We start from the raw sequence: 25737 nt of genomic DNA, 5'->3' as shown, positions 1-25737 counted from the left end.
ATTTTTAGCTTTTGCTGCCAGAAAATGAAAGGGCAAAAGAGGGGTAGGGGTTATGATTTATTAATGATTTAGCATGATTTATCCCATTAAAAGGAAGTGAGATTATTGGGCACTCAGTGAGGTTTGAGAGGCTGCACTGTCAAAGGTTCAGACCCCTAAGAAATCAAGGACCACCCCCCACCGACCCCCCAAGGAAATTCAGATCAGTTGAAATGCTGGCTAAAGGCAAGAAAAACTTGACATGGGTAATGAATGGGAAGACCCAATGCACTCCATGGCCTTGCGATTAGGCGGATAAGCCAGGACTCTTGACTAAAACTGTATTTTCTTACATCTGTTGGGATATCGAGAGACTGACCAATTCCTATTATCTTTTTACAATATTAGTTATTTTTTCTTTTGTTTTTGTATCCTTTTTTGGTCTCACAACTGTAGTGTATTAATTGGAGTAGAAGCATTCATTTGAATCATAAGTTGCAAAATATTGAAATGGATTGTGATGGGAGAGAGGAGAAATGAACGCTGCCCGGCGACTGTGAACTCGGAGAACAGTGTCCCCTTGACATGGCTTCTGGATTCAATAACTGCGTGAGTTTGTGTTACCTCCTGCCAAAGACAGAGTATTTGTGCTTTCGCATGGCAGAACTAGAGCAGAGCTACTGAGGACCTGTCTGGGTGCATAGATGTTTAGAATAAAGAAGTGAAGTCTAGAAGGTATCTCAAGGAATGTCTGCCGGTCCCTTAACTGCTCTCCCTTTTCTGGGAACTGCTCCCAGAACCTAAGCTGAGGCTCTGAGCAGTCATGTCTCTATTGCAACCCAGACTTTTCAGAGCCGAGTGGCCAATAAACAGCTACCTGACCCAAGATGACCCTAGCATATGTTTTTGTAAAAAAAAAAAAAAAAATGGTGGGAACAAGAAACTGAAAGAGACGGCAGGTCATTGGATCTGAGTCATGTAAATGACAGAAAAGACCCATGGAATCTTGAAAAAAAAAAAAAAAAGGCATGTGGGGGGTAGCTTTCTTTAACAAGTACTTGATTTTAGAAAAATGTACAAATCTCATCATTTGAATCTATTAGTCTTCAAAGGAACCTTGCATCCGATGGACGCGTCCCAAAGTTCTCTATCCTACCAAAACCAGTGGTCAATTCTCAGTCTTCATCTCATGCAAATTCTTAGCAGTATCAGGCAGAGTTGAACACATTCTTTTTCTCTTGCAATTCCTTTCTAGAAACCATATCCTTAACACTCTCCAAGTTTTCCTCCTAGTTCACTCCTTAGTCCTCCGTCAGCTTGCTGGCTCCTCATCCTCCCCACTTTTAAATCAGGGTTCTTAGCCTTCGTACGGTTGACATTTGGGGCCAGATAACTCTCCGTTGTGGTAGGATGTTCTGCGCATTGCAGGATGTTCAGCAGCATCTCTGGCCTTGGCCCACTAGTTACCGTGAGCATCCCCCTCTCCCAGCCAATTGTGATGACTAAAAATGTCTCCAGACATTGCCAACTGTCACCTAGTTGAGCACCACTGCTCTGAACATTCCAACACCTCAGAGGTCTGTCCTGAGCCCTTCTCTTCGTCTCTGCTCACTCCCTTGGCTACCTCATCTAGTGTCAAAGTTTCCAATACCATTAGCACTCTGTTGACTCCCACACGGGTGTATCCAGCCAGACCTCGCCCTTTCCCCTGCCTCCCACGGGCGCTGACTACACCCTGCAGGGCTCAGACGCGTCCCTCTTCACTAGGTCTTCCGCCTGACCTCGCTCCTTCTTAGTCTTTCCCACTTAAGTAAATGGCATCCATATCCACTCGGTTTCTAAGATCAAAAATGTGCTTCATCCTTGGGTCCTTTCTTTCTCTCACATCCCACGCACATTTTATGAACAAGACCTGTTTGTTCTACCACCAAATAGTATCCCAAATCTGCCCACTTGACATATGGTTACCACCCAGTCTAAGCCATACCTACTCTCATCTGGGAAACTGACATACTTTCCTAGCTCTTCTCCCTTTTCCACTCCTGTCCCCCATAACAGTCTCCAAAGGCATCCACGGGTCCTTTTCATCACATGAGTTTCTGTTTTTGGTTTTTAAATCTTCACCCGAGGATATTTTTCCATTCACCTTCAGATAGAGTAAAGACAGAGAGAGAGAAACATCGATTCACATAGACTGGTTGCCTCCCGCATGGCCCCGACCAGGGCTGGGAATCGAACCACAACCGAGGTACGTGCCCTTGACCGGAATCGAACTTGCAGCTCTTTGGTCCGAGGACCACCGCTCTAACCGCTGAGCCAAACCGGCCAGGGTAGCCATGGGATTGTTTTAAAATGTCACACCATTCCTCAGACGAAAGTCCCACACTAGTTTCCCATCACAGTTAAAAAAATAAATAAAAGTAAATTCCTGGCCTTCAAGGACCTCAGCTGATCTGATCCATGTCTTCTTCTCTCTCTCATCCCCGACCCTCTTCCTTCCTCACATCGTGCTTCTCGCCACCTCCACCTTCTCGCTGTCCCGGGAGGGAAACAACCTCCCTGCCTGGGGCACTGACGTGTGTTTCCTCTGCTGGACGTCTGCCCACCAGATCGCCACATGGCTGGCTCCTTCACATAACCCAGATTTCTGCTCAAGTACCCTTCCAGGAGAGAAGTCTCTTGTCACTGCCCCTCTGCCAACATTTTCTCTCTGAAGTGGTTTATCCATAACGCTTATCATGACCCAAAAGCGGACAACGAGCGAGTCTCAGGCAAAGTGGACTACAGCAACGGCAGTGACCAGGTCAGATTTTCCTCTGGACCAGTGGCTCTCTGGTGGTCCCTCTTTCGAGAAAAAGAAGAGAAGGCTAGTATATTTCATGGAGGCCACTTCTCAATGACACTCCACTTGGAACCCCAGAGGCATAGTTGTAGATCTTACGTGGAGAAAAGAGAACAGGTTTCGGTTTGGAAGCCACGACATGGGGAATGCAGCTCTGGCGAGAAGTCCGCGCCGGCTCAGGCTCGGTGGGAAAGAACGCGGCTGGTTCGGACACCTCCCTGACTCAGGAGGGGAGCGGGGGGTGTGCACCAGCTCTCGCCATCCTTTGACTAAGCTCTTGGCTTCTTCTTTTGTCTGCTCACTTTCTGGCAGTTCTTACTCCCTGGCATCCTCACTAATTAAATAAGAAAACAGAAGAGATCTGAAACTCAGACAACTCAAATACTTGGGAGTTTGGTAACAGTTCTGATGGAGGAGAGGGGGAAGGAAAACGCATCAGGCTAAAGATATGCCGAAATAATCAGCAGGTGGGAATCATCTACGTATCACTTACCTCCCACGGGTAGAGAAAGGAGAAAATGGCAAAGGAGAGAAAAGAAAATGGATTCAAACATTCGTTTGTAAGAGAACAACTTATTTTCCTTGCCTGTCAAGAAAAGACAGATTGAACAATGAAATTGTAAGATCACAATGTGGAAGACATTTGAAGAATCATTGCCATTTATTAATAAAACATGACTTTTATTTTTTAATTCCCTAACTCTGCTTGAATAATTAAGCAAGGACAGACAAGAAATGGAGCAGGGAGAGAAAGAAAAAAAAAGTGGAAGAAAAGGTCACTCTATGACAAAAACTTCCCAATAATCCCAACTTCTCTCCCCACTCTTAAGAAAGGTCAACTGATAGCCTTTGGCTCCTGACATGTAACTATATCCCATTCCTCTTTTGATGTTCTCACCAAGAGGGATTTAACTGCCCTTTACTTGATTCATTAGATGGTTACTTCAAAGAAACTCCGAAGAGGCATCATTTCCCCAAACAACTCCCCTGTCTTCGTAAACCCAGACAAAACCCAAAAAGCAATTCATCCTAAATTTCACACGTTATTGTCTTTGGCCCCTGTCAGTGACCTCAGCCTACAATATTGATTGCCACTCTGCCTCCTGATATGAATCTTTTAGACGATCAATCAGTTCCCAGAACAGGGAAGAGTTATGTGCCGTCTAATACTGAAAATATCCCAAGATCCACAATTAGCCCAAGAGCAAACAAAACGGCCTAGCAAACCTGTCATAGGTTTATTACCATGTACAATACTTTTCTTACCCCAGAGTCAAGGAGGGGATGGTCCAGATTCAGTCTAGGGAGGGCTTCAAGACAAAGCATATCTATGATGAAGATGGGGACTGGATGAAAAAGGCGGGGGGATTGAGAAGTACAGATTGGTAGTTACAAAGTAGTCCCAGGGATGTGAAGCACAGCCTAGGCAATATGGTCAACAATATTATAATAACTATGTATGGTGCCAGGTGGGCACTGGAAATATTGGGGGAACACTCTGTAAAGTTTATGATTGTCTAACCACTATGCTGTACCCCTGAAACATACAAAATAATGTCGAATGTAACCTGTAATTGAAAAAAACATTTTTTAATTAAAAAAAAAAAAGATGAAGACAGGTACTTGATTTAGTAGCAAATGAACTAAAACATTTTATTAAATTAACAAATGCTTCCAACTACTCTAACGTATAAATAAGATTCGTGAGGTCCCTGTAAAAGGACAACATACAAATCCATGACAGTTTCCATATATTTTTTAAAGACTATAAATGGCCAAAGGGCAAATGAGATAAATGACCACTGACTATGGAGAAATGGTCAACATCCCTAGTAGTAAGAAAACAAACACAAGTTGAAGGAGCAATACAATGCAGCATTCCCCATCAAATCAGAAAGGTAAAATCTTGAAAATATGCAGTATTGGTAACAGAACAGTAAGATGGACACTCTCCTCTCAAAGAGCAGGACAGTGCCAACATGTTGTTTAGCCCAGCCCCTCGTCTGGTGCCTGGACATAGCAAGTTCCCATGAAATATTTGTTGAGTAAATAAATGAAATAAGCGTATGGATGGATACTTGGCTGGTGGGAATATACTGAATAAAATTTGGAGGAACAATGGGATAATAAATACCAAAATGCAGGTGATAGTCATACTTTTGACACTGTAATTCTTCTCCTAGGAATTCACTATAAATAAATCCTTTAAAAATGCAAACATCCTCTCCAAAAATGCTTATCACATTATTAAAACACTGAAATATTATAAACAAGCCAAGATCCAAAATTAGGTAAGTGATAGTAAGCAGATGGCTCACTCTCTGTATAGAATATCTCACAATAATTAAAACAATATTTATAAAATGTTTAAAAATATGGGAAAGTTTATATGTTAAGCAAAAAAATTATGTATCAAGTATAGGAATTTTACTTAAGCATAGTAAAAAAAATGTAAATTTTAAGTTTTTTTCCTAAGGGTGGTGATAACAGAAGGTTTGTTTTTTTTTCTAGTCTCATAAATCTCTCTATATTCTTCTATAATGGCTGTAGAACACTGGCCATTGTAATTTTTTTTAAAAAGTGAATTCTGTATTAACAAAATAGGCAGATCATTTTCTAAGGAGGATTATTCTGACCCCCCCCCCCCCCCAATAACATCTACAGGACATGCACCCACAGCCCCTCACATCAGGGCTTCTCTTCTATTTTTCATTTAATTTTTACTATATTCAGGAAAGATTTTTATGAGTGCAAATCAGTAAGTCATTTTTTCCATTTTCTTTTTATTTTTTTGAATGTACTATCGTGACATTGGTTAATGACATTATATAGGTTTCAAATGTACAATTCTATAATACATCATCTGTACATTGCATTGTGTGTTCACCACCCCAAATCAAGTCTCCTCCATCACCTACCCCGCCTTCTATCACTCTCTCCACCCCCTTTCCTTCTCGTAATCACCATACCATTGTCTATGTCTATGAGTTTTTTGGTTTTTGTTTTTGTTTGCTTAATCCCTTCAACTTTTTCACCCAGCCCTCTAACCCCTCTTCCATCTGACAGCTGTCAATCTGTTCTCTACGTATATATGAGTCTGTTTCTATTTTGTTTGTTAGTTTATTTGTCCATTAGATTCCACATATAAGCAAAATCATATGGTACTTGTCTTTCTCTGACTGGCTTATTTCACTTAGCGTAAAATTCTCCAGGTCCATCTATGCTGTTGCAATGGTAAGATTTTCTTCTTTTTATAGTCAAGTAGTATTCCACTGTGTAAATGTACCACAGCTTTTTTATCCACCCATCTACTGATGGGCACTTGGGCTTCTTCCAAATCCTGCCTATTGTAAATAATGCTGCAGTGAACATAGGGGAGCACATATTCTTCTGAATTAGTGGTTTGGATTTCTTTGGATATGTATCCCAGAAGTGGAATGGCGGGGTCATAAAGCCGTTCTATTTTTAATTGTTTGAGGTAGCTCCATACTGCCTCCACAGTGGCTACACCAGTCTGCATTCCCACCAACAGTGCACAAGAGTTCCCTATTCTCCACATCCTCACCAACACTTGTTTGTTGATTTATTGTAGCCATTCTGACAAGTGTGAGGTGATATTTCATGTGGTTTTAATTCACATTTCTCTGATGGTTAGTGACATTGAGTATCTTTTTCATATATATATTGGCCATCTGTATGTCACCCCAATAAATTTAATAAAACTCAAAAAAAAAAAAAAAGAAAAATAGCATGGTACTGGCATAAAAACAGATATAGACATCAATAGAACAGAGTAGAGAGCCCAGAAATAAACCCACGCGTTTATGGGCAATTAATATTTGGCAAAGGAGGCAAGAACATACAAAGGGGTAAGGAGGGTCCATTCCATAAATGGTGCTGGAAAAATTGGACAGATACATGCCAAACAATGGCACTAGACACCTTCTTACACAATACACAAGAATAAACTCAAAATGGATCAAAGACTTACATGTTAGACTCAAACCATAAAAATCCTATAAAAAAATAGGCAGTAAAATCTCAGACATTCTTATAGCAATATTTTTTTTCTGATATATCTCCTTAGGCAAGGGAAACAAAAGAAAAAAATATACAAATCTTCAAACTAAGAAGATTTTGCACAGCAAAAGAAACCATCAACAAAATGAAAAGACAACCCATTAAGTGGGAGAACATATTCACCAATAAGACATCTGATAAGAAGTTAATATTCAAAATATATACAGAACTTACACAACTCAACACCAAAAAATACAATCCAATTAAAAAATGGGCAAAGGACCTGAATAAGGCATTTTGATGACTAATTTTAAGTCTTTTATTTTAAAATTCATTAAATATCAATTAAAATCATTCTGCTACTACTTTAGCTATTTTCCATTTGCTATTAGTGAAGATAGAGACAACCTGTCAATATTTTAAGACAATTCAAATTTTCTACATTAGCCCAGCCAGTGTGGCTCAGTGGCTGAGCATCAACCCATGCACCAAGAGGTCGCCAGTTCCATTCCAGGTCAGGGCACATGCCCGGGTTGTGGGCCTGATCCCCAGTGCAGGGCATGCAGGAGGCGGCCAGTTGATGTCCTCTCTCATCAATGTTTCTATCTCTTTCTCCCCCTCCCTTCCTCTCTCTCTAAAATCAATAAAGAAAAAAATATTTAAAAGACGTTTTCTACATTAAAATATTTTTAATGTCTTGACATCCAGTATAACTTTATTAACTTTAATGAAGTGCTAAAAACAAGTTCTCTACATTTTCTTAAATTGTCTGTATATAGCATTGAAGATAATAATTATTCAGAATAAGTGAGATAATATATGTGAAAAAGTGATATGTAACTATAAACTGCTCTTTATTCAAAAGTTAGTTTTAATTTTTTCGGGGGGGGGGGTGTATGTTATCTCTTATCCTATATTTATTTCCAATGGAATATTTCCCTCCCATTCCATGAATTGTTTCATTTCTGTGTATTTTCCATGGTGCTTTGCATGCACTCTCTACAAATTACATATATTTTAATGTATGTTGTGAAATACTTTCAACTGTATACAGGAATTTAAAATATAAAATTTTATTATAATTTTATATAAATATTTAAAAATTTAAAAGACACTCTGAGCCTGGCCAGAGTGGCTCAGTTGGTTGGAGCATCGTCAGTCCCGTGAACCGAAAGGTTGCTGATTGGATTCCGGGTCAGGGCAGACACCTGGGTTGTGACTTTGATCTGGTTGGGGTGAGTATGGAAGGCAACTGATTGATGTTTCTCTCTCTCCCCCCTCCTTCCTCTCTCTAAGCGTGTTGTACTCAGGTGAGGATTAAAAAAAAGAAAAAACAGCCCTGGTTGGTTTGGCTCAGCAGTTAGATCATCGGGCCACAGACCAATGAGTCCCGGGTTTGGTTCCCGCCAAAGGCACATACCTCAGTTGCAGTTTGTCCCCGGCCCCAGTTGGGGTTGTGTGGGTGGCAGCCAGTCGATATGTCTCTCTCACGTTGATGTTTCTCTCTCCCTCTTCCTTCGTCTGTCCCTACCGCTCTATCTGAAGATAAATGCAAAAAAAAAAAAAAAAAAAAAAAAAAGTCCTCGGGTGAGGATAAAAAAAAAAAAACAAGACCCTCTGAAATGCAAATCAAAACCACAATGAGCCCTGGCTGGTTTGGCTCAGCGGTTAGAGCGTCGGCCTGCAGTCCAGAGAGACCCGGGTTTGGTTCCCGCTAAGGGCACGTACCTCGGTTGCAGTTTGTCCCCGGCCCTGGTTGGTCGTGCGGGTGGCAGCCACTCGATGTGTCCCTTTCACATCGATGTTTCTCTCTCTCTCCCTCCCACGCTATCTGAACAAAAAATGAAAAAATGTCCTCGGGTGAGGATAAAAAAAAAAAAAAAAAAAAACCACAATGAAATACTACTTCACATCCACTAGGCTGGATATAATAAAAGAAGCAGATAATTAAAAGTGTTGGAAAGGACGTGGAGAACTTGGAATTCTTATACATTGCTGGTGGGAATATAAAATGTAGCGCTTTGGCAAACAATCTGGCATTTCCTTGGAAGGCTAAATACAGAATTACGCTATGACCTGGCAATTCCACTCATTACCCAAGAGAAATGAAAACAATCCACACAAAAATGTGTACATGTGCATTCATAGCAGCATTATTAATTATAGCCAAAAGGTAGAAATAACCCAAATGTCCATCTACTTATAAATAAACAAAATGTGATATATATACACACACACACACTATTATTTGGCAATAAAAAGAATAAATATTGAAAATATTATGCTAAGTCAAAGAGGCCAGTTACAAAATACCACATATTGAATTATTCCACTTATATAAAATGTCCAGAACAGGCAAATCTATAGAGACAGAAAGTAAATTGGTAGTTACCTAGGGCTAGAGGAGATTGTGGAGAAATGGCGAGTGATTGATGATGAGTATAGGGTTTTTAGGGAAGGTGATAAAAAATGTTCTAAAACTGATTGTGATGATGGTTGTATATCTCTGTGACTATACTAAGAGCCACTGAATTGTACATTTTAAATGAGTGCATTGTATGGCATGTGTATTACATCACAATAAAGTTGTTTTTTTAAAAAGGCCCTGTGAGTAAACATTTCATATGAATTGGTGGTATTATATGTTGGTGTGACTTTTTGGAAAGAACTATGACACTAACAAAATAGTCACATCTTTTTAATTATTATATTTCTACAAATTTACTTTAAAAATCATTTAATGGAAACAAAAGGTCATATGAATAATGATGTTAACCATGGTATTTTCCTATTAGTTTCAACTTGGAACCAATTCAAATGTTCTGACAATGGATTTTGCATTATGGTTCGTCTCCACACTAAAATATTATAATCTCCTAAAAATCTACAGCTATCATTAATAAAATTGTATTAAAATGTAAAATGTTTGAAATAATCATAGATAAATATGGAAGTATATATGGTAGAAAATAAATGACAGTAGTCATGTCAAAACACCTATCTATAAAAAAAAGGGTTGTGGTGATTGGATTATGGAACATGTTTACTGTTGTCTTTTTGGTTTGCTTTTTTCTAGTCATTTTCTTACATGAACTTTTTAATCAAAAAGTTTAAAATTGTTATTATTCCACTATCAGTAGTAGCCCAGTTATCCAATAAAATTAAAAGGTTCTCTGGTGATCCCTAATGAAAGAGCATTCTGTACATGTGGGGAAGAATTTTAGGCACCAGTGTTTAATTTCAAATCTACGACAAAAACACATTTTGATGACATTGGAGGCAACAAGGTCACAAAGAGCCCAGTTCATCAGGTGGCCGGCACCCACACCATCGGTGCCTCTGTATGTATTCACCACCCAGTCTGTTTCAAGTGCTGCTCAGTCAACAGAAGTGCAAGATATTGTCCTGTTCTCCCTGGGCTCCCAGCGGAAAGTTAAGTAATAACATGATAATTAATACTTAAGTAAAGGGAGTGTGCCCACTGATGCTGTGAACGTGGGTTTGCTAGGAAGTGAGGTGGGGAGACGGCAGGAAATGAAGGGCATCTGGGGCAGAGGACGGTCTACCCATCTCTAGGGCTACAGCTACTGTGCTCACCTTCGGAACCGTGTCGCCTTCACAGTACAACTGCCCTCAGCCCTGCGATGGACAAGGAATGAGTTGAAGGTAGAAAGATGCTTCCTAGAGCCTTTGCTATCAGGCATGTTGACAACAGACCATGTGTGCGTATGTATATATGCATGCATGTGTATGCATGTATATATTTATTTATTTTGCAGGGAATGAGAAAACAAAATTCTTATAGGCAAAGTATAATCAAAATGTCTAACACCCCCAGGGCACATGCACCTAAACTCCAAATAAATTGTTTCCAATGTCTACGTTTCTTGGTGTAACCTAGATACCACACTCCCCAAGTTTGACCTGTGTACCGTGTGATCGTTTGTTAATGAACTACTCACTTTCTGACATATTCTTCCCCAAAGGTCAGCTGGTTCCTTGACATGAATTCAATCAACGTCCACACAGGAATTCGACAAAATGAGTATTCCCATGGATTTGTGACAGGTCCGCCACAGACTTTCAATCATCCATTGTTTTGAACGATCTAAGCGTCTTAGCCCTTCAATCAGCAGTTAATAAAAGTGAAGCAAAACTGTGAAGCCAGTGAAAGTTGGTTAAGATCCTTCCTATCTACCCTTTTTAAGTTAATGGCCTTATTCTTCATTCTTAAGGTAGAATTTGCTTCTGCTGGAGATTTAGAAACTATGAGTAGAAGGAAAAACCGTCAGCCGCAGACTCCGTATTCAGGAATGACTATCACCAACATCTCAGGGGATCTCATTCTAGTCTTCCTCTCTCTGCACAGTTTTTGTTGTTACCCCGTGTTATTTCTTTAAGGAGCAGAGCTGGGAACACAGGGAATAAAGCCTACTTCGTCAGTGGCAGTTCGCTCCACCATGAAGCACAACCCTGTTCTCCAACCTCAGGTCCATAGCTGGGCTCCTGCAGAAAACAGAATTACTCTGGGCCACACACTCAGGCACCGTCCTCCACAGCCCACACCGTCCCTCACTTGAAATAGTACTGCTACCGCCTCTGCTTCTGCTTCTCCCCTCTAGACCAGAGCCCCTGGGAGGAAGCTACCAGCCACGATCAAACGCAGACTTACCACGTCGGTTTGGACATTGCACACTGCTTATTGGATTTCTGGTGCTCCATCTCAGACTCAGCTCTGTAGCGACATCAGTTTCTCCAGCCCTGACTCCTTCCCGACCATCACCTTCTAGTTCAGGTCCTTAAAGTACCACTGTACTTCAAAGTGGAGCCGTCTTTCGCAATGAGGCCCTGACTGAAAACTGCTCCTACTAATTATTCTCATTACCTTTTTACCTGCAAGTGTGGGAAACGAGATGAACAGCCACTTGCCAGCTCCTTAGCTCAGGAATTGCCTCAGGCCCCCCCCCACCCCCCCCACACACACACACCTCCGAGTCCTGTCAGCTCTCCTTGTAGGGTTTCCTAAGCTGGTTTCCTACCTCTTTCCTACCTTCCTGCTCGTCGCATAGTTTTGTTCAAAAACTCAGCCTGGTTTCCCTCTGCACCTGCTCTGACCTGGAGGTCCTATCGGACACCCCGCTCTTTGTCTCCATGCTCTGCAGGTGTGGACAGGAGGCTCCCCTGCCTCCGCCCAGCCCAGCCTGTGGGGTATGACTCGTGGGAGCCCCTGCCTGGCCAGAGAGGAAGAATCAAGCAGCCCAGGACTTCAGGGCAGTGACATAAAAAGAAATAATTGGCCTCTCCCTTCCTGAACACTTAGACCTAAATACAAACATGGAGAGATCATGAATATCTGGATGTCTTCCAGGAAGTTTTCAGAAAAGGGTTGACTATGTCATGTGTGGTCACTGGAGTCCCAGAAACTCGTCTCTGTCACATCTGTTTCTTCTCTGGAACAAGTCATTGTTGCTTCAACCCTCTGACTCACCCAGCTCCTTATGTGGGCACAGCACGGGACACCCCGCACGAGTGAGCTGCTCCTGGCCTCATGAGCCAAGCACTTGGCACTTCTTCCTCCCACCACAGGACAACGATGCTCCTTCTTTGAACAGCCAGTCAGTAAGGAGTAATGGCTGCGGCGATGTCTCGCTCAGACCACAAAGTCTGGATTTCTCATTGCCTTAATGAAGGCACAGCCCAAATGCCCATTAGGTACCATAATTAAAAGAATGAAAGCAGTTCTACTTTCACTGATTAGTGTAAGACGTTTGACTTCTGGAAATCATCTCATTTTTTCTCCTTTATTTTGCCTATTGTGTTTGGGGGAAAAAAATGCAAGAATTTATATAGTTACTGTTCAACCAGCCACTGAAAAGCTCAGGGGTCTGGTTGCAGAATATGCCTTGGAAGGTACGTGACCTTGCTCATCTTGAATTCAGGGCATGATCAGTGTATCGATTTAACAAGGAATGGTTACGTGGTCATCAACACTTCATTTATCCATTCAGTCAAAACACTGGTTAATCACCTACTAGGTCAGGCACTGAATCATGTAATACAGAGAGAACTAAGACACGTCCTTGCCTTCAGGGAGTCCAGCAACCCACAGGGACAATAAAGCAGTAAATATATCCTTAGACTGTAAGCATTACAGGAGGGAACTAAGGAAATAGAGAATGGAGCTGACTGGGGCAGTCCTGGGGTGGGTGTGGGGGGTGAGGAATGGGATACCTCTCATGAGAAGTGATACTTGTTACTTGAAGAATGAGATTTAACTTGGCAGATCAGAAGGGCCTTGTACAAGCAAAAGAATGTGTACGCTCAGCAGATGGCCTGTGTGTCACTATGACTGGACCGTGAACTGCTTATGGAAGAGCCAGGCGAGGGCCAGGTGGCCAAGGCCCTTGTGTATAGCCTCGCTAAGGAAACTGAACTTTCATCCTCAACTCACAAAAACCTTTTGATCAGAGGAGACTTGTTGCCTTGTCAGCCCCCTTAACCACCTTGCCCTTGCCTTTTAAATGCAAATGGTTCTCCCACAAGCCACTGTACACTACGCCTAAAATCCAGCTATGGACTGCACCTGAGATCCAGCAGTGGACCGCACCTGAGATCCAGCTGTGGACCGCACCTGAGATCTAGCTGTAGACCGCACCTGAGATCCAGCTGTGGACCGCACCTGAGATCCAGCTGTAGACAGCACCTGAGATCTAGCTGGGCACTGCACCTGGATCAGGTAATTGTCTACAACTGCTTACCTGTTTTCTCTAGACTTGGTCTTCCTGACTCTTCCTTGACTCTCAAATCCCTAAATCTTATTCTTAGCTCCCATATTGCCGCTTCTGGACATATTTTTACTTACCACTTAGGAGCTCTCTTTCTGCATCGCTGCTTGACTCTTTGTGGTCAGGTGATTTTACAGGCCTGAGCTTCAGGTTACAGGCATACCCCACCGCAGGGACCTGGGAGCCTCCCCCAGAAGACCCACGGTTGCATCTCTACTTAACTAGAGTCTCTCACACTCTTGGAATCATAATAATGTTCCTCAAGGGGTTCTTAGCTCTCTAAGCATTTTCTCAGGGTGGTTGGGGAAGGCAGTCCTCCCCTGAAATATACGTATACTGCAAGACTAGAGGTCTAACCATAAAGAAGGGGAATCCCAAATTTTAGCTATGTCCTTAGTGTTTGGTTTGTCCTAAGACCTTTCTTCCTTAGCCCTAGTTACTTGAATCCCCATTTTACAGAGGAGAAAAAAAATGAACACACTAATGTTCTCACTGGAGTTCATCTACAGACTAGGAAGCCTAATTTCCTACTTTCCTTTACATTTGGTTAGGAAAACCCTCTAGCTATTTTAAAGTGTCCTTGGCTCACAAGTGTCCTTGCTTCACCCAGTGACAAAACTTGGAAGAATTTAGATATGCATTCAACCTCCCATGATTAAATTACTTCTGTCCACTCTTTGTGCTCCATCCCAACCTCTCCTGGCAAAACCGCCTGTGCTAGAGACAGCAGTAGAGGGAAAGTCATAGTATAGCCCGAACAGGGATATAGGTGGCAAAGACTAATGACACCAAATATGAACTTTGTCCCCTCATGAAAAATATAGAATAGGGAGAAAAGGATGGGCCTTGGATTCAAAAAGGTTACTATCCATCCAGTGGGGCAGGTTCCCCATCTATGAAATGGAGATAACAGAAATCTCCTCAAGACTTTCATGAGGATTAAACAAGATAAAATACTTGAAGTACTTTATATAGCACTCAAAAACTGGCTATTAATACCTTTATTACCATCTATACTACTACTATTACTTTTACTACCATAACCGATGAAGTATTGTTACCAGACAATCAGATTCCTCCCTCGCTAATGGGAGTGGGATTCTCAGGGTGCGGTTGGAATAAACGTATTCAGAGGCCCCAAAGGGAGGATGAGAGGTGGTAGAAGACTTTATCTGCATGAAATTACATTCCTTAGTTTTCAATGTCCCATTTCCCCCAAGCCAGTTCTGGAAGAGGGGTAGCTGGGGCTTTAGTCAGTGAAAAGCGAAGCCAGAGTCCAGAGTTTCTTCTCTATGGTGCAGCAATGTCCACATTAAGATTCGTCCAGATTCAGTCCATTAATCTATTGCATGGATCCCACAGGGCTGCGGGCTCCACAGCAGGGGCAGGGCACGGGAGCCCCGCAAGCTGGGAGTCTGGCTCCAGTGGCGAGAGAGCGAGCAGAAGAGTGGACAGCTCTTTTGTCTGGGAGATTAAATATTCAGGTTTCGAGCGCTTGTAGTGGCCACGTCTATTCCAGCCACTGACTTGGTCCCAGGTGTGACATACAGGTAGGCACCTCCCTGTCACTCAGTCCTTACTGGGCATGCATCTGAACTGCCTTTGTCGAGACCCTTCCCCCATGCCAGGCAGGGAATGGACCTGGAGTGTTAATTGCAGCTTCCTGGAGAAGCTATACACATGGCATATCTATACTACCCGTTCTTTCCTTGATTCCCTTCCTGTTAAATAATAACCAGGTTTTTGTGCCTGACAGTATGACACTGAAGTCAATGACCCACCTTTAAGATGAGCTGGTAGATGATGCTGCAAGGATTTAGAAATATTCTATTTAAAATGAAAGCTTGTCTCATACCCAGGCATATCACATATATCAAGAGGGAAGAGAAAGTATAGTATAAGGAGAAATTAAAAGATCTAACTTGGAGACTTTTCCAGTTGTCAAAGGAGACTACTGGTAGTTCTTTACTAGTAGAGTTTCTGGATGATTAATACGGAAAAAAATGTTTCAACTATTCGGTGTTGGCAAAGAACTCACTCCCCTCTACCAGCTCCCACCAGCACCCAGCCACACTCCAAAAGAAAGAGAAAGAAAACAAATCCAGGTGCCGTTGCTGGAAGCTATACGCCCTCAGATTCTGGCAATAACAACAAAAGCATCTGTAATTTCCTGCCATAAAGAAGACAATGCAGGAGCCTGCATCTACGCAAGAGTGACCGAAAATCCGGAGGTTACAGAAACCATAACTGCACTTTGATTACTGGCACTCTGGGAAATACAGGGTTTGTCTGTGAGAATAGCAAGGTGCATTCCTTCCTTGGGTTATTCTTATTTAACTGGGATACGCCATTAAACATCTTTTGCCCAAAATACATTATTTAACCTTAACAATTGCTATTAGAAAAATCTCAATATGAACTGAGCTCAATATTTGTTCCTTGCACCTCAATAAATTGGAGTCCACTTCAGAGATCAACATGTATTAATATAACAAATTAAATAAGTGAATCATTAATACATAATTCCAGTAAGTAATTAACTTCTGACAGGAGCTTCACCTACATCTGCTAGAGATACTCATCCTGCAAACAGTATTTTTGTAGCATTTTGATGAGCTATAAAGTGCACACTTAATCTCCTTAAAGGAAGAACCACGAAAACAACGGTTATAAAACATACTCAGGGTCACATAGCAAATTAGTGTTTGAATTAGGAATGAAATTTTGATTTGCATTCAAATGCCTATTATTCATCTAGTCCATGTTTTCGGTGATGGGATGGTGGTGGAGAAGGGAAAAAATACTCTCCCCTTCATGATCCAAGAAAATCTTTGTTTTCCCAAATCAACATAAATATGTTGTGAATTTAAACAGACTTTTCCTCAGACTGTTTCTGATTGTCATAAGATAAAATCATATGAATTCTGTCTGAGCAAATGTGAATGCATGTGTATCTCTTTAAGAAACACAGCTTGCAAACTTAAAATGATTTGACTCACTGCCTAATATCCTCCATACAAAACTTTAGCTTTTTCTGTTTTAATTACTAGTTCCCACTGAGCAATTAAAATTGAAGGAATTTTCTCATTAGCTTTATTAATAACTTTCCTCATAGTTTATCATCCACTCTCTTTGGAACCTTTGATGATCGCCTGTCCAAATACAGAGAATCTCAAGGGCATACTAAGAAGTGCATCTAAAAGATTAGAACAAACCAGAAAAACAGATTATAATCACTTCCAATAAGCACCAGCAAATAGAGAGAAATAGGAGAATAAAAAAAAATGTCAGGGTCTCCCTTAAGACTGAAATTACTTTATTTTACATAATATTTTCCTAGGTAATTTCTCTAATTTGAATATAAAGTTAGATAGTATCTACCTCACTATGAAAACCTGGTTTAATAGGAATGAGGGACTAGCCTTGTAGGAAAGAAAAAAATTTCTTTCTCTTACATTTTAATAATGTCCATGTTAGATATTAAAATTAAAGAGCCTTATTTAAACAATGTCCATATTAAAGAGTAGATGCAAAGTATTTCCATATCCTTTGGCTAAATAATATAGATTAAGTATTTCTTGGTATTGATACAGCTTTTTATTACATCAACATATCTTTTAAAAAATGTATGAAAACTTCATATAAATACCAACAATCACATTCACATTCCAAAGTCTTTATGATGAAAATAATATCTCTAAATGAAGATTATTTCCTCCACAAATAAATCAACACACTGATCGTCAGTTTTGTTCCACATAATTGAATGCATGTATTAATATTCAGATAGATAGCATGATTTTTAAAACTTGAGATCAGCAGCCCTGAAGGTCACAACGGAGGACACCTGAGCCAACCTGTTGTGTGCCAAACAATGACCTTCACCAAGAACTCTTCTTTCATAGTTCAGCTCATAAACTCTGGCAAATTAAAAGCATTTATTAAATAAAGAGGTATTTCAATTCTGATCATCTGAAAAGATTGATCTCTACTTTAAATGTTTTTTATTATTATTTTTCTTTTTAGAAAGAGAGAGAGAGGAAGGGAGAGGGACAGAGAGATAGAAATATTGATGAGAGAGAGAAGCAGCCACATTGATCGGCTGTCTCATGTACCCTACCAGGGATGGAGCCCACAACCGGGGCATGTGCGCTGACTGGGAATCGAACCAGTGACCTCTTGGTGCATAAGTCGATGCTCAACCACTGAGCCACACCAACTAGACTTATCTCTACTTTAAACAAACCTTTCTTTCCCCACCTGCAGCCAAGAGCATGGGCTTCTGTTTTCGAGCTTACCTTCCTCTGGGGCTACTGACCTCCTGTGTCGGCACTTCCAAATCTTGGGAACTGAAATCGACTGACCGTGTCTTGGGTTATAGAGGTAGCATGCACCCACGGCACCGAAGGGTGGGGAGCCTGCGGCAAACATGATGGATTCTCAGGACAGCGTTAGACGGAGGAACAGGTAGAGGATGCGCACCCCTGTCTCCATCAAGGGAGCGGCTGGTACAGTGCCACCCGGAGCAGACTCCGCCAAGCACTCGTGAGTCAGCCTTCCGCATGCACAGTGGGCCAGACAGGTTTCACCACTTTACAGTCATACTAATGACAAGACTTTTTTTTTTAAACCGACAATATTCTTCAAGAGCTTCCTTTTGTTTCCTCCCTCTTTCAGGGGAAAGGAGAAGCGCTCACTTTGCTTTTCAAAAGACGTTTTCAATTAAACACAGAAACGTAAATTTTTAAACTTTTTTAAAAAAGCATTCTCAAAACGAAGTCCTATACGAACTGTCCCTTATTCTACTCTAAAAACAAATGCTTCTACTATATCTGCCTTCAGAAGGTGTTAGGGATTTCATTTTCGGATTTTGAAAGCCAATCAGTCTCCTCCCCTGCCTCTGTAAGATGGCCCCCAATGCTGCATTTAGCCTTGGATGTAAATCTGAACTATAAAAATCTCTGTATAATTATCTTAATGAGACCTTGTGTTTATATGGAGCCTTTTATCTAAAGAGCTCAAAGCATTTTGCTAAAATGATCTTATTAAACTCCATAACACCCGACTCAGGAATGCAATAGTAAGGAATATCACTATCAATTTGAACAGGTGGGGAAATGGAGAGATTAGCGATCCCATGACTCAATTTGAGATCAGAGTGTGAGCTGAAGACACAGTGTGACGCAGGACTCTGACCTCTCTCTCCAAGGGCATACCCAACTGACCAGGGGAGAGCTTCCCGTTGAAATGAGAATTAGCTTTCACTCCTCAGAAAGAATCTGTTCTTTTGTTCTAAGGCTTTAAAAAAAACAACAACATAAAAACAAGGCAAATAAAAATGATTTTGTTTGTGAACTCTGGCACACCTGCTGCAGACAGCAGCTGTGCTAACTCCGGTCACTTTATGCCCCTCCTTACCCTTCGCAAAGGCCACCACCATCTTCCCCATCGACGGGCCAGGCCACAGATGGTGTTACCTGTCTATACAGAATGGTGCACTTCTTTTCATGCACTGGGAGAGAAGAAGAAAGGAACAGACTTCGAGCCGCAGCAAGAAAAGTCTAGAACGTAAGCAGGGCACCATCGTTGTTTTCCCTATTCATTAATTCATTTGCCCACTTACTAAATATGCATTGCAAGAAGGCAATGTGAAGAAAACACCGTCTGTGCTTTCAAGGAGCTGACAGTACCCTCAGGGCCACTGACGGAAAAAACAGGCAAATAAAGAAAACGCTCCCCAAGTACAGTTCCTGGAAACTGTTCCCGTTAACAGAGAAACCAAAAAATGCCTTGCCGATGGGGTGCAGTGTTCCTGGTCACGTGAAGCCTAAAAGATTTTTAACACCCTTAGCTCCCCTCACCAAAAAAGTGAAGAAGCTGAGAAGCCTTATTTATTCTTATCACACTCCAGTTCTATTTGTTTCTACCCCTTTTTTTTTTTTTTATCCTCACCCGAGGACATTTTTCCATTTTTTGTACAGATAGAGTGGAAGGGAGAGAGAGGAAGACAGAGAGAGAGAGAAACATTGACATGAAAGGGACACATCGAGTGGTTGCCACCCACACAACCCAACCAGGGTCGGGGACAAACTGCAACCGAGGTACGTGCCCTTAGCGGGAACTGAACCCAGGTCTCTCCGGACTGCAGGCTTATGCTCTAACCCCATAGTGTTGGGCCCTGGCCAGTTTGGCCCAGCAGTTAGGGCGTCAGCCTGCAGTCCAGAGAGACCTGGGTTCAGTTCCCGCTAAGGGCACGTACCTCGGTTGCAGTTTGTCCCCGGCCCTGGTTGGGTTGTATGGGTGGCAGCCACCTGATGTGTCCCTTTCACATCGATGTTTCTCTCTCTCTCTCTCTCTTTCTCTCTTTCTTTCTCTCTCTCTCTTCCTCCCTCTCTATCTGAACAAAAAATGGAAAAATGTCCTCGGGTGAGGACAAAAAATATAAAAATAAAATAAAATAGTGTCGGGTCTCTAAGCTCAAGTAGCCGAGTAATTGCAATTGCGCTCTTTGAAAAGAAATAATGTTTCAAATCTGGTTATTTATTAACCATGTTCTCCCCCAAAATGTACCTGCTATAGTGGGAAGGGCAGGGAATTCAAAATAGGTTTTTATAAAATTAGCATTGACTTTAGACTGCACATTAGGCTCACTCTTTAAATGCTCCCACAGTCAATTTCACGCCTGCTTGCCAGGCGTCCTGAGAGTATAAACCACCACAGGATAAACAACCAGGTCGACATCCCAACATCACCTTCTCGTAGTTCCACCCAACAGCCCAGCAACGTGTGAACCTAACGGCCACTGACAACGCATGCAACGTGTGAGAGGAAATCCTTGTGTCTGCGTCAGATCCGTGAACGTTGACTTGACCCATGTTGGCCTGTCCTCCTCCAAGCCTGCTCCTCCAAAGAGCTGAGAATAAGGGTCTTTGTTCCAATGACTGCCATGATCTTTCTATGTAATATAAAAGGAGAGGGAACTGATTATGTTCCCCACATGGAGAGGTGGTAGAAGACTGGCATGGTACGGGCTGTCCAATCTCAATAAAGGACACTAACATTTCTCTGGCGTGTACCACGTGCCAGACACTGAAACTAAGCAGTGCCGTAGCCTCACCACTAAAGCTCACATTGAGGATCATCTAGAACCCTTCCTTTCTCTCAGTGCCAGAACATGAAGCTTTGTGGATCTGTCTGTACAGTGTTTTGCATATGTATCCCTTTCTTTCCAAGCCTTGTTGGAGTTCTCATCGATTCATCAGACAAACCATCACTGATGGAACTTCCTCATCTAATCTCTTGTTGCCCTTCACGCGACCGTCTGGTGGGTCTTCCTTTAGCTATTATCCAGTTCTGAGGATTAGTTCTAAAGGAAAAGTTACACTATTCCTGGATCGTAAGCGCCAAGACACTTGAATGATACATGTAAACAATTACTTAAAGGAACTATCTAGTGAAGATTACAAATTAGTAATGTTTGGTGTTTAAACAAATACTTCTTAAATTTAATATGTAAATTATAGTTTAAAAAAAATAAAAATTAAATGGCCCACTTTGCATGGTGAAATTTTCCTGACAGCTCCCACAGTTTTAGTGACTGGGGTTTATCGTGAGTTTATCAAGGAAGTGTGTTTCATTCATGTGAAATACCTAAATGAGTAACTTCCAGAGTAGGACTGATTGCTTATTTATAGCCCATTGGAAAATGCCACATTTCTTTCTAAACGCCATCTCTTTAATAATTCATGGTGAAAGCCCTGCTGTGCAGTAAGTCACTCGGCTGGGACGGCGATTTCTGAAGACCCACACAGCGGAGTGCTGAGGGCCAGGTGAGAGAGCGCAGATGAAAGGACTTCGGGGATGAGAGAGCCCCGAGTCAATGCTCCCCTTTGGCAGCTGCGGTGGCCACAGCTGCTGGCTCAAGGAGTTTGTCCCTGGTCACACGGAGGGTCCATCCTCATTAGAGACACAGTTGTGATCAAGCTCCGTGTGGGGAGATGCAGAGGGTTCTCACAGACTGACGAGGAGGAAGAGATGAGTGGGGTGACCGAGGAAGGAACACCACGGAGGAGGCAGGATGGGGGAGGTTCGGCCTCACAGACGGGCGAGAGATGGACGGCGGGAAGGAGAGGGGCACTGTGGGCAGGTGGCCCAAACGAGCGGCATGGAATGTTCACAGAGACTACGGAGGCTTGAGGTACAGAGTCCGTGCAGGGAAGCACGGTGTGAGATAAAGCTAGGAGGGAAGGAGGGTACAGATGGTGGAGAGCCAGTGCCTAGAATATCCAATATTTTTTCAAGCAGGCCAACTCTCTACAACCAGTTCTATTATTCCCTGAGTACTTATGTTACTTATATTCGAGGTGACCATTTATCAGCCTCCGAAACTCATTGGAAAAGTCCCACAGATGTAGCTGAGGGTTCTGACACTTCTGCTCCTTCTTCAGTGGCCGGAGAGAGAAAGGGAAGGGGCAGGACATGGGCTGAAGAGAGAGAGCTGCAGACCCTGGCAGCATGCCCCGAATGGAGGCAGCAGGGCAGACGGAGAGAAGGCAATAAAGCAGCAACGTAGGCTGCAGGCAGGTTGGAGCAGACACCAGGGAAAGGAAGGAAGACAAATGACTGTAACTACCAATTTGCAGGCCATGAAACCTGAACTCTTCTGGATCCGCCTTCCTGGTGAGTGCTCTGACTCCAAAACCCTGGAAAGGAAAACTGATGCCCATAAAAAACAGATTGAGTAACTGCAAAGTGTGATAAATGCTTCATCTTGATTAAAGGCCATGGTTTTCCTGACACAGAAGGACCGTGGCTGGTTGACTCTGCAGTGAGGTTGTAACGCATGGTTGCACGTGGGAGTTTGAGAAGACTGCACGATGCATGTTGCAAACAAACGTGTTGAACATTAGGAGCTGGGCGGGGAGAGGCAAATCATAGAGCCCCATCCACAAGGAGCAAGGAGGAGATGTCACATCTCATGGTCCCTCAAACAGAGAGGAGGTCAGGCTGGACCTGTTTTTCTTTGGGGCTGTGATCTCCAAATGAATCAACTAGTTGGCTGGATCATCGTAACTCAACCCCAGACAGTCGTTCATTTTCAGTAATGCCATGGTTAATGCTTCTCTATTTCAACCTGGACCCTAAGACCCTTTATCCAACTCTATTCTGTCCTTACATGGACTGTCACTTAACCCCCATCTCAAGGGATGGACCAGAATAACCAAATGTTGAGTCAATAAGTAAATCCAGCTCTAACTGTAAACAAAACAATCACCAGTGCTTATTAAGTGAAATCCAAGTGTAACTGCCTTTGTTAAACTGAATAAAGACTTGTTGAACACTGGTGAACCCTTTAAAATAGAAGTCAAGTCTGCAAGTGTACTAAAGCTACTCAACCAGGATAAAAGTTGAAACAAAATCATTTTCAAATCAAACCCAGGTCCATTCCAACCAAAGCTCCCTTCTCCTCATTCACTTGATGGAGCTTTTCCTGGGGCTGTGAAACCCCCTCCTCGGGTACCAGCTGTGCCGCGTGCAGGCGACGATTTGGGGAAGGTGTTACTGTAGTGACACCCATGAGCACACCAATGCCACGTCCACTCTCAGGGCTTGTGGAGAAGTAGGTGCAGCAAATCCCGGACGCGATCCCTACGTCTCCCTGAAGGCCAGCGGATGAGAGGTGGCTGCACCTCCGAGGGATGCCCTCTGTTCATGCTGGAGGAGGATGTGGGTGGAGAAGTGGAAGAGGCAGCAACAAGAGAAGGGAGAGGGAGGGAGGGAAAGGAGGAGAGAGATTGAGAATAGAAATAGCCCAGCCTGTGTGGCTCAGTGGTTGAGCTTCGACCCATGCACCAAGAGGTCACCGGTTCGATTCCCGGTCAGGGCACATGCCCAGGTTGTGGGCCAAATCCCCAGTGGGGGGCATGCAGGAGGTGGCCAATTGATGTTCTCTCTCATCAATGTTTCTGTGTCTCCCTCTCCCTTCCCCTCTCTCTAAAATCAATAAAGAAAGAAAGAAAGAAAGAAAGAGAGAGAGAGAGAGAGAGAGAGAGAGAGAGAATAGAAATGAATGAGAGACAGGAAGGCAGACCGTGGCGGAATGCCCAGACGTGGAGGCAGGTCAGGAGACAGTCAGAAAGGGCAACAAGGAAACATGCGAGAGGTACGTAGGCTGCAGGCTTGTTGAAACAGAAACCAGGAACAAGGCCAGAGGAAAGAAAGAGGAGGGGAGCATGGTGCTGGGCGCAGGAGAGCCGCCTAACAGTAGGATGGAGAGAGAAAGCAAACAACTGGCCCTGGAGAAATGAGACGACCGAAGGCCATCACTCTGACATCCTCAGAAAGGGGCAATGGAAAGCGGGTCAGTGGCAAATGGGGTCACGACTGCTGCTTAGACAAACCCAGTCGGGGGGGCTCTGATTCTGGGCCACTGATTCTTGTGGGATCCTAAAGGTCCCCCAGCCTCTCTCCCTGTTCCCGTGGCCTGTGCTTGTTCACCAGTGAACACTCTTTCCACACCCTAGAAGGAGAACGCATGTCCCTATGACGTTTCAAGGTCCATTTATAAAATGCCTCACAGACGATACCACAGTCACCGCACTGAGACATAGGATGGTTTGCATCAAGACATTTAAAAGCTCAGGTAGCTCCGGTCGGTTTGGCTCAGTGGTTAGAGCATTGGCCCAATGACCTGAGAGTCCTGGGTTTGGTTCCCAGCAAAGGCATGTACCTGGGTTGCAGTTTGTCCCTGGCCCCAGTTGGGGTCATGTGGGTGACAACCAGCCATTGTGACTCTGACACCGATGTTTCTCTCTCTCTCCCTCCCTCTCTCCCTCCTGTTCTATCTCATAATAAATGCAAAAATGTCCTCGGGTAAGGATAAAAACAATAAAATAAAATCAATAAAGAAAAAGCTCAGGTAGCACAGCTCTTAGTAAGAACAGTGACCAGGTGACACCACAATGATCAGCCACCAGAATACGGGGGCGAGAACTGAGATCCCTCAGTGAAGTCTGAAAACAGCAGGTTATAAATAAGAGCTTTATATGTAAATAATTTAATATAGCCACCTTTTTTTTTTTTTCCAAATGATAAAAGGTTGGTCAACCACCAGTCATAACTGAGCGAAAACAAATCTGAGGCTGGGGCAGCAGTGTGTATAGACAACAGAGGGAAGATTACCAACACACTTTGGAAACTCGGTGACTTTCAGAGCTTTGTCGGTACCTGAGCCCTCCCTCATCGCTAAATTGGAAACACTGCTTATTTCTAACACACCTGTCCATGGACAGGCTGAACTGGCATTTTCTGGTGTCCACTTCACAGCACACACGATGCTGGGCACGCCCACGGGTACGGCCTCATCTGGTCTCACCACGTGTGCCGCAGTAGGTGTGATCATCCCGGCTGTACACACGAGACTGACGCTGGGGGTGGCTGAGATCCCACGGCTGAGAACGGGCAGAGCCAGCCCAGGGACCGAGGGCTCTGAGTCTAAGTTGGGCGCATTTTGCGAGATACCAGACTGGCTCCATCATTCATACCTCTGGCCAGAAAGGAGTTGGCGATCACCTGAAGGTAGGATGCTGGAATGTAAATATTACCTTCCTACTCATTTACAAGCGTGTCCGATATTTCACAATAAAACTATATAAGAGGTGATGTAATAGACTGAACTATGTTCCCCTGAATCTGTGGCCCTAACCCCTCGTGCTCAGAGTGTGACTGGATTTGGAGAGAGGGTCTGTGAAGAGGTGGTGCGGTGCTGGCTTCGGCGGCACACATGCTGCAGAACGGACGGCACAGAGAAGACGAGCGGGCCCCGCACAAGGATGACACACAGATTCATGAGGCGTTCCATACTTCTTAAAATTTAAAAATAATAAATAATCCCTGGCTGGTTTGGCTCAGCGGTGAGAGGCCCGGGTTCGGTTCCCACTAAGGGCACGTACCTTGGCTGCAGTTCGTCCCCGGAACCAGTTGGGGTCGTGTGGGTGGCGACCAGACAATGTGTCTCTCTCACATCGATGTTTCTCTCTGTCTCTTCCCCCCTCTCTCCCTCCCACTCTATCTGAAGATAAATGTGAAAATGTCCTCGGGTGAGGATAAAAC

General features: G+C 43.2%; 1 protein-coding gene and 1 non-coding gene across 3 annotated transcripts in view; one reads left to right on the top strand and one right to left on the bottom strand.

The window, feature by feature from the left end:
• Positions 1–25737, bottom strand: part of FMN1 (formin 1) — a 370459-nt gene that overhangs the window by 310620 nt on the left and 34102 nt on the right. The gene's annotated exons all lie outside the window — the stretch shown is intronic.
• LOC118621927 lies at positions 25388–25492 on the top strand. Its single transcript, XR_004957847.1, has one exon. It is a non-coding gene; the product is annotated as a U6 spliceosomal RNA (small nuclear RNA).

The sequence above is a fragment of the Molossus molossus genome, unplaced genomic scaffold (genome assembly GCF_014108415.1).
Source record: "Molossus molossus isolate mMolMol1 unplaced genomic scaffold, mMolMol1.p scaffold_m16_p_1, whole genome shotgun sequence".
Taxonomy (NCBI): Eukaryota; Metazoa; Chordata; class Mammalia; order Chiroptera; family Molossidae; genus Molossus; species Molossus molossus.
Note: the sequence above shows the minus strand (reverse complement) of the source record. Positions and strands in the feature narration are given on the sequence as shown.